At 36.6% G+C, this 9307-nt stretch overlaps 1 long non-coding RNA gene across 1 annotated transcript; it reads right to left on the minus strand.

The window, feature by feature from the left end:
* Nucleotides 1-1313: 1313 nt before the first annotated feature.
* Nucleotides 1314-8013, minus strand: LOC308522839. Its single transcript, XR_013996262.1, has 3 exons — nucleotides 7929-8013; nucleotides 1460-1514; nucleotides 1314-1324 (listed from the first exon to the last, which is right to left on the minus strand). It is a non-coding gene; the product is annotated as an uncharacterized lncRNA (long non-coding RNA).
* Nucleotides 8014-9307: the final 1294 nt, after the last annotated feature.

Consider the following 9307-nt stretch of genomic DNA (forward strand, 5'->3'; position numbering starts at 1 on the left):
AGGCATACTACTTGTAAGTCTAATCATGTCACATCTCTTCTATTTATTCTTTTTTTCCATTAGCGTGTATTTGAGCCTCGTTCCCCCCCCCCCCCAGCAATTATGTTTATCTGAGATTCAACTCAAAATGAAGAGCCATAAATATAGAAAGAGATCAATTAATTCATTCTTATCCGCTGTCTCCAATGCCATAATCTTGTTCTCTTTCCACTTTAAAAATCATAAAGCCTCACTGTTATGCTGGCTTTCTAAAAAGACCTGTAGAAGTTAACTTATTTCTCTGTTGTTTTTTTAAATATTCCATAGCAGAATTATTTCTACCTTGCAAGTTTGAAATAATTTACCAGTAACATCCTCCTGTCCTGAACTTTTTTGGAGAATACTTTTGCTATATTTCCTATTTTCTGATATATTCATTTACCCAAAATATTTTAAACCATAGACCAACTATTTCTTTAAAATGTCAACATTACCCTAAGTACTTATGATGAGATTAAAGATAATTAGTGGCTTTTTCATGCCAAGACTCAAATCTTTTTTGATTTTCTAATACTCTTCACAGCAACGTTTTAAAATATACTATTTGTCTGGCATATTTTTAAATAGGAAGGAAAGTCTAACATTTATTTTTAACTAACTGGTGCAATGCAAAAATAGACTTTACCCTTGGATTGTCCTTGTTTGTATTGTGAGTATCAGGAAAATGAGTCAAGCCAAGCTCTGATGGGTCTGCTGATCATGGCCTTGCCAGCACAGAACATGGACATAGAGTCTACCTTGATAGGACTCTTGAGAAGACCAACTTTGTTGTAAATATTTAGATAGAAATGGGCTTTAGAGCAGCCACATCTGAAGGCCCACAAGTGTGAGTGTTATACAAGGTGTGTATTCTTGGTGTTGGCTTTGATTAATGTCTAAAAGTGAGAAATCAAATCAGTTCCCATCGTGTTAATGTTAATTAATTGCTTGTGGTGTCTGTTCATCAAGTGTGAGCGTGGAAACCTGTTAGTTCACTTACCACAGGGGCTGTGCTTAGCAGATGGGAAAAATATTATTTTGGCATGTTTTCGATGGCAGCACAATTTATTTTTATCTCACTCTATTGGTGTGCATGAAAGGAGACTGCCACCTGTGCTTTGTGGATGAGTGTCAGTGATTTGGACAGGTTAATTTATGGTGTAGTGGAGAACCACAAAAGATTGCTGTGACAGAACTCACCTCATGGTCCAGCTTTGACACGAACTACAATTTTACTCCATTTTCCGTGGCATGAAATACTGCTTTTGGGTAATTTTATGCCAAGTGGAATATCAGCTGTATTTCTCTTAATCATGGAAAGTAAAAATAAAGATTTGTTTCAGTACATCTATCTATTACCTATCATCTATCTATCTATCTATCTATCTATCTATCTATCTATCTATCTATCTAATCTATATGCCATATAACTCTGACTCACTTCAGTTATGACATCGGTGACTGCCTTTTCAAATGCTGGAAGCCCAGGAGACATCCTGAATGAGGTAAAAGCACATTCATATTTTTAGCAATAAGACTTTGTGCAACATCATTTAAAAATTTGAAAAGTAAAACAATATCAGCATTATGATTTATATGCTACTTGCTGCTGGAAAGTTGGCATAGGATACCAATTATAAAAATGGTATGGTGCTAGATTTCTTGCTGAATTATTCCACACACATTGTGCTTTGCAGGGAGCAGGAGCTGGTCCGACTTAAATGTAAATTACCAGGGCATTTTGTTTGCTCTTTCAAAGAGCTGTTTGTTGTATTACCAGTACTTTCCCGTTCCCTCTTAGTTGAAATAATTAAGGTCATTTGCAGGGCCTGGTTTGCTCATTTTGCCTACTTACTTTGCTGCTATGGTCCGTTATGTCTACAGGGGAGTACCATTATTTAATCTGAACATCTGGAATCCATCATGTGTAGTGAAAGACAAGATGTATCCTCAGTTTTAAGCCAACTTCATGATAAAACTGATGGATATAACCATCGTGTATAGGTGAGGAAGATTAATTCTTCAGAAATGCATTGTATGATTGGGAGATCACAAGGGGACTTTTGTTTTATTTCATTTTTACCTTGTTCTATTTTACTGTGTTTTATTTTATTTATGGCATAGCAATCAGAACCTGATTGAGGACAAATACATCCTATTTGGGCCAGAGTCAAAGTATTTGAAATGAAAAAAAAAAAAAGAATTTACATTTGTCAACTCTCTCTAGTCAAAGACTTTTCTTTGCTATGACTTCTTGATTGAGCTCAGCAGGGAGACTTTTCTGAAGAGTCCCCGATATCCTGGGACCAGTTGCCAGGCATACCTGCCAGGTATAATAGACATATATCTCTCACGCCCACTTATTCTCACGTGTCTCTATAAGAAAAGGGATTTTTGTTGGTGTCCAAGGTTCACTTTGGTTCATTTTAGTCAGAAATGTGTATAAAATTCAATGCACACAAACATCATTGTTAATACCCAAGTCACCCTCATGTTTATACACTTTCTCTGATCCCTAAATTTTTTCCTTCTAAATCTTAAGACCATCTGTCCTCACTGCAGCTTCATGCTCATCAGGAAATCCAATCACAAAGATAGAAAATAAGTATAGCAGGTGAAGCAAAACACAGCAGCTCCACCTCTTAATACCGGGTACTCAAATGACTCCCAGATGAATAGCTGGATCTTTCTACCAGGAAAAAACTAGCTCACCTGGTACAGAGAAAGGGCAGTTGATGAATCAAAGGAGTAGTGAAGATAACAGAGTGAGTTATGTGGATATGAAATACATTAGGGAGCATAAATATGCAGTTTGGCCAAGACATTTCTAGTTAAGCATTGATGAGGAGACATGGAGAAAAACAACATAAAAATATCCTTTTGGCTAGTTTAAACTTTGCCTCTATCTTTTCTCTCTTAATCTGCTACCCAGATATGCACTTGAAATAGGAATGCGGGCCTACTGGGGCATGAAATAGTTGAGAACTATTCAACAATGAGGAGAATGAGAGAAATCTCTTTAGAAGGACCCATTGGAATTTGAGCTAGTTGAACCTGAATAGACACAGATAATTGAACATGACCCCTAAAATCATTAGGAGAATTTTTATTATGAGGACTTGACTCTATTAAGAATGTCATCTCTCTTAGAAATTGATAACCTTAGACTTTATTTTGTGAGATGTAGATAAGAATTACTGTTCTTGCCCTGGCCTATATGGCTCAGTTGATTGGGCATTGTTCCTGCACTGAAAGGTTGATGGTTTAATTCCTGGTCAGGGCACATGCCCTAGTTTCAGATTTGACCCCTGGTAGAGGACATGAGGGAGGCAGCTGATCAATCTTCCCCTCTCACATCAATGTTTCTCTCTCTCTCTCTCTCTCTCTCTCTCTCTCTCTCTCTCTCTCTCTCTCTCTCTCTCCTTCCCTCTCTTCAACTCTCCCTGAAAAGCAATGGAAAAATATATCCTCATGTGAGGTTTAACAACAGCAACAAAATATTTTTTAAAGAGAATGACTGTTCTTCTTTTTTTAAAATATATTTTATTTATTTTTTACAGAGAGGAAGGGAGAGAGATAGAGAGTTAGAAACATCGATCAGCTGCCTCCTGCACATCTCCTCCTGGGGATGTGCCCGCAACTCAGGTACATGCCCTTGACCAGAATCGAACCTGGGACCTTTCAGTCTGCCGGCCAATGCTCTATCCACTGAGCCAGACCGGTTTCAGCAGGAATGACTGTTCTTCATGTTCATAGATATTTGGGTGGATGAGGACGAGGTGAAGAACATGAAGCCTACAGGCTCCCTTCTCCCACTTGTTAAAGTTATAGCCAGTCCATGGAAGCCATGTTTCCTCAGCTTCCCCATTTCCCTCAGGGACAAATGAAAATCAGGATAAGTGCCACAATAATTATTAAAATGTTGTCTGAAATACTGAGACAGATGTATGCTTTTTTTTCTGTATCTTAACTCATTATTCAATGCAACCCGTGCCCAATTCCTGCTGAACCCTGGGAATGTGTGATTTTTTTTAAAGGCTTATTTTACTGATTTCTGAAGTTCATTTAAATTTTTCCAGGGTAGCACCTCTATAGTCATTGCATGATAATTCCAACACTGACCATTTTGGTTTATCTTACCACCTACTAGTTGTTAAACATCAACTTTCATTTATCCTGAGATGCTAACTGGCAATGACTTTAATTTACAGATGCAGTAACTTTGTTAGCTGCTCTTAGAGTTAGAGTTCTAAGGAGCTCTAGGCATGGGCTCTACCTGATTTTATGGGTCTGAATGCCAACATCTTAACCAAACTCCTGATTTTAAATTTTAATTTGGTACAGTTAGTACAAAATCAGACTGCCAAGTAAGTACCCCATTTGATTTGCTGGATGATGCATGCAACTGTTTATCTTGATTTGACAAATCCATCAGACACTGGAAAGTAAGAGATGAAAGCTCAGAATGTGATGGGTATGTCTGGAAATCACAGACCATAAATCAAGGAAGAGAAGTGAACAGCACATGTCCAGGTCTCCAGGAATTTCTGAGTATAAAGCAGAGCTTTAGGAATGTAAAACCTTCAGGTTTTGCTGCTTTTTTTTTCTTTTTCTTTTACTAATCTGAGTATGTTTTTTCTGTACTGCTTTCTCTGGTAATTTCATTAAGCCAGTGTAATTATAGTTTGCTTCAACTGTAGGCCACATCAGTGCTCATTATTATCTATTTGGTCCATTGTAGCAGCATAAATATAACTAAATTACTGGGGTCAAACCACAATGGGAGCTGTTATGATGGTAATTAAAAGAGAAATATAAGGGTTTTTTGGTGAAACTTGCAGAAATGTAGCAGGGGGTGTTTATAGGGTACACTTAAAGTCAGTTGTGGGTTCAAGGTGGTAAAATGATAGGTGATGAAGGTACATCATTAATGACAGTTCTAGAGAATGCTCTGTACCAATACTCTCAGCTTTTCACTCTGCAAGGCAGCTCTGAGGTTGACTATAAGACAGAAGCCAACAGAGGACTTAGAATTAAGGTGCAAACTCCCATGCCTTCACTAATGGTCACTGAACAGCTAAAACTTAATTGAAGGTATTTAAAAGACAAGAAAACAACTGGTAGAAAGCATAATTCCCCACTCGACATCTCATGTGGGTATTGAGATAATTACATTTTAATTCAGTAGATCAAGCATTTTATTCTCTTTTGCCCAGATGAGCTGCGTCTCTCACAGAACATCTTTATAATGTGCTTAATCTTCGAGAGTAATTATGCTTCTTGTCTCCACACACATTGCATGGATCTGGAAAGCAGAAGCAAAAGTTCACTTTGAGCCTCTTCAGTCTGTAGCCTTTCTAAGTATAGAGATTCTAAATTCAAATTGAGGTATGTGAACAGGCTTAGCACAAGGCCTCAAAAATCAATAAATATGTAGTATTAGCTCTTTTCATTAGAACCAAAATTGGAATGATTCTAAATCAATGAGAAAGACACAATTGAAAGGATTAAGTGTACCAAAGGTATAAGAAATGCCTGCTCTTAAAGTAACGCGATTGAAGCAATTACTGTTCACATAGGACCCCACATTTTAGTCTCATCCCATGCTCTACTTGGAATATGTTACACATGTACTAAAATATATACAGAGTGTTCAAGGTCGTAGGTAATCTTTTCCAAGTTATGTCTTTTGTCCTTCATGGCTCAGTGGAACTGAAGAAATCAATTGGTTTTTTTTACACCCCTGTAATAGAAATTTTCAATTTGGAAAGTTGTTTACAATCACAGTTGTTTTTCCAATAACTAGTCCAGAACCTGGCATATAGTAGGCACCCAATAATTATATTGTTGAAAAAATGAATAAATTACTAGGTAAAGCCAATGAGTATAAAAGGCCTACTTACATTTATGACAACTAAACTAACAAATGGCAAAACAATTGGCTTCCAACTGCCATGACACAGAAGATTGGGTCCAGATCTTCCGCTTCCTTTGAATTTCCAAAATACTCACTAAAATATTTCTCATTAGCACAAAATATAAATGTTTGGAATGTTAAGTTTTTTTATTGAATATATTATTCTTGATTATCATTTGTCTATCTTTTGACATTATTGTTCATCTTTAGGGATTTCACAGTTAATCAGTTATAGCTTATTTGAGTCTTCTCTTTTCTTAAGCAACTTTAAAATTGGTTGATTGTATAGCTTTTTAAAATAAAATTAATCAAGTTATAGATTATTAGATACAGATAACTTAGATAATATTTAAGAAATCAAACTAAAAATTCTAATTGAAATAATCAAAAATAACTCTCATGGCAAACTGAATCATTTTTTAAGCAAATGCTTGCTCTTTTCTCCCAGGATCATGCCTTGATTCCTGATGTGGCCATGTAACTTACTTTGGTCAATGAGATGTTAGCATATGTGACTGAAGTAGAAGTTCAAAATGTGCTTGTGCATTTAGGCTTGCCCTCTAGCTCTACTGCTTTTGCCATAAGAAAACCATGTCTCAGTAGCTACTAACTGGGACCAAGAGAATGAGAAATAGCTGGAGCAGACCCATACTCAGCCTTCAGCTCTATGCCAAGCCCAGTCAAACACAGTTTAGGTTTGGCAGATTCCACACTGGACTGAAAAGACAAGCATAGAGACTGTGTTTACTGCTGTAAGCCACTGAATGTTGTGTTTTGTTATGCAGCATTATTCAGAAAATAGCAAACCAATACAACTAGTCATAAACTAGCAATATTATACTTTTAGGCTCTTTTTCTCCTATACTTGGGTACTCTAACATATGATATGTCACTTAATACTTACCAAAGTCCCATATCCCTATTTTACATATTTGCAAGCTGCTAGTAAGACCTGTGATATAAAGAAATAATCAAAACAGTACTTGACTCCAATCTGTATGTCTCCAAAGCCCATATTTTATGTTGCTTCACCCATCTAGATGTAGTTGAATGTGCCTACTATACTCTCTGGTAACTTGAAAGCAATCTGTAAATACCAATTCACTTGATTTACTTTTTCCTTCTTTTAAATTTTACTTATCAAATTAAATGAAAATGTTTGATTGAAACATGCTAACTAAAGCCTCATGTGGAATAAGAGGAGATATCAGGCATGATCTCTCCTGATACAATGCTTATAATATGGTAGTGGAGCCCTAGCTGGTTTGGCTCAATGGATAGAGCATCAGCCTGTGGACTGAGGAAGGGTCTAGGGCACATGCCCAGGTTGTGGGCTCAATCCCAGTAGGGGCATGCATGAGGCATCCAATCAATGATTCCCTCTCATCATTGATGTTTCTATCTCCCTCTCCCTCCCCTTTTCTCTCTGAAATCAATAAAAATATATTAAAAAATAATGTAGAGGAGGCTAACCATATATTTAACTATTATATTGGCAATGTTAGTGATTGAAACAGTGTCTTAAACCAGATATAATTACTGGTAACTGAGTTTTCCAGTTAATAAGCGCCTTTGAGGATGAGAGAAAGGAGATATCATGTGCTATACTGATGAAAGTAGGCTTAATCTATTACTATTTTCCCACCTCTCCTTAAACTGGAGATTATGAGTTGATTATAAGTATTTTATAGTCAATACACTTACACAGTAAATACACTACAGGGATAAAGTTTCTATCTCCTCTGACTGCATATGTTAAGTTGAATTATTATTCTGCATAGGTTGATCCATCCTGAAGACACTTGCATTTGCTATGCCTCTGTCTGGAATTCCTCCCCCACTTTGTACACTTGGTAAATTCTCTAATGCTTTAGCACTGCCTCTTCCCTGCAGCCTTTTCTGATCTTCCCAGATAGGTGTTCTGTTTCTGCTATAAGCCTCTGTAACAAACAATAGTAATTTTTATGACTTTTTCATATTGCTGCATTCATACCATCTCTCTGTCCTTCTCCTCCTCCACTGAGTTCTTGAGAGCAGGTGTTTTGGCCTCCACTGTTAGCAGGCCCAGTGGTTGGCCTGCTGTAGGAACTACTGAAGTAGTAAGTGAAGGAATGGGCACAGTTCAATCTTAAGAATTCAGCCTTCAGGAAGAGAGAAGCAGAAATATAATTATTTATAAAGAGGACTGAGAGGAATAATTCTTGATGCCAAGAGGACATGCCTCTGTTACACTATTGATTTAGGATCAGGGAGCAAGTTAACTGAGAAGAAAAAAAATGGAAAAGATAAGAAAGAAGAATAGTGATAGGATATTTTCTTTTATATAGTTGGCTATTTCTACTTTTCCTTGAATCCTTAAAGTAATCTGTTAGCTGGAATTAAATATTCATCACAACATTTTTTGTGTGCATAAACAGGCTACATGGGTAATTACTAGCATGGTGGTATTACATCATCAGATCAATCAAATCAAAGGTATTCACTTTATAAAAGCAGCTCAAAAGTTTTCCCTACACCACTTCCTTCTATACTGGTTCTCTGTGTATTGCCCTATTACCTACCTGAAAGGACTTTGGGAGAAAGACTGGAGATGAGCAGATTGCTATAAGCCAAGACAAATATAATTCCAACATTAAATTCAGCTTTTCTATTGAGACTGAATTCTGGACAAAACCCTCTTTATTGTCCCTCTGTTACACCTTACATACATAAAAGTATATAATGATAAAAACATTCTGAAGTCAAATTTAAACATTTGAGTCTCAGAATCACTGACCTTTTGTATTGCACAGGATGCTGATTCCATATGCATAACTTATACTTGAAATGAGAGTCACACAAAGATATCAATTGCCCCCAAAGGCTTAGTTAACCTGCTGCAGTCCTGCAGTATGGTTTAAAATAGGATGGTTGCTGTATGTCGATGTCTTCATGTTAAAACAAATGGGACTAATAAAATTTATCTTTAAAATATGGAAGATAGCCTGGCCAGTGTGGCTCAGTAGTTGAACTTCGAACTATGAACCAGGAGATCACGGTTCAATTCACGGTCAGGGCACATGCCCAGGTTGCAGGCTCAATCCCTAGTGGGCAGCGTAGAGGAAGCAGCCGATCAATGATTCTCTGTCATCATTGATGTTTCAATCTTTCTCCCTCTGCCTTCATCTCAGAAATCAATAAAAATATATTTTTAAAAATATGGAAGATTAAATTTAAAAAAATGTGGGTATTGGAGGTAATAGAGGAATTCAATAAATATTAGTGTCTCTACTATTATCTATCTATCTATCTATATCATCTATCTATCATCTATCTAGTTATATATCATATACCTATCTTTGAGTCCATCCATCCATTTACAAATGTAGATAT

The sequence above is a fragment of the Myotis nattereri genome (genome assembly GCF_964212035.1).
Source record: "Myotis nattereri genome assembly, chromosome: 8".
NCBI classification, from domain to species: domain Eukaryota; kingdom Metazoa; phylum Chordata; class Mammalia; order Chiroptera; family Vespertilionidae; genus Myotis; species Myotis nattereri.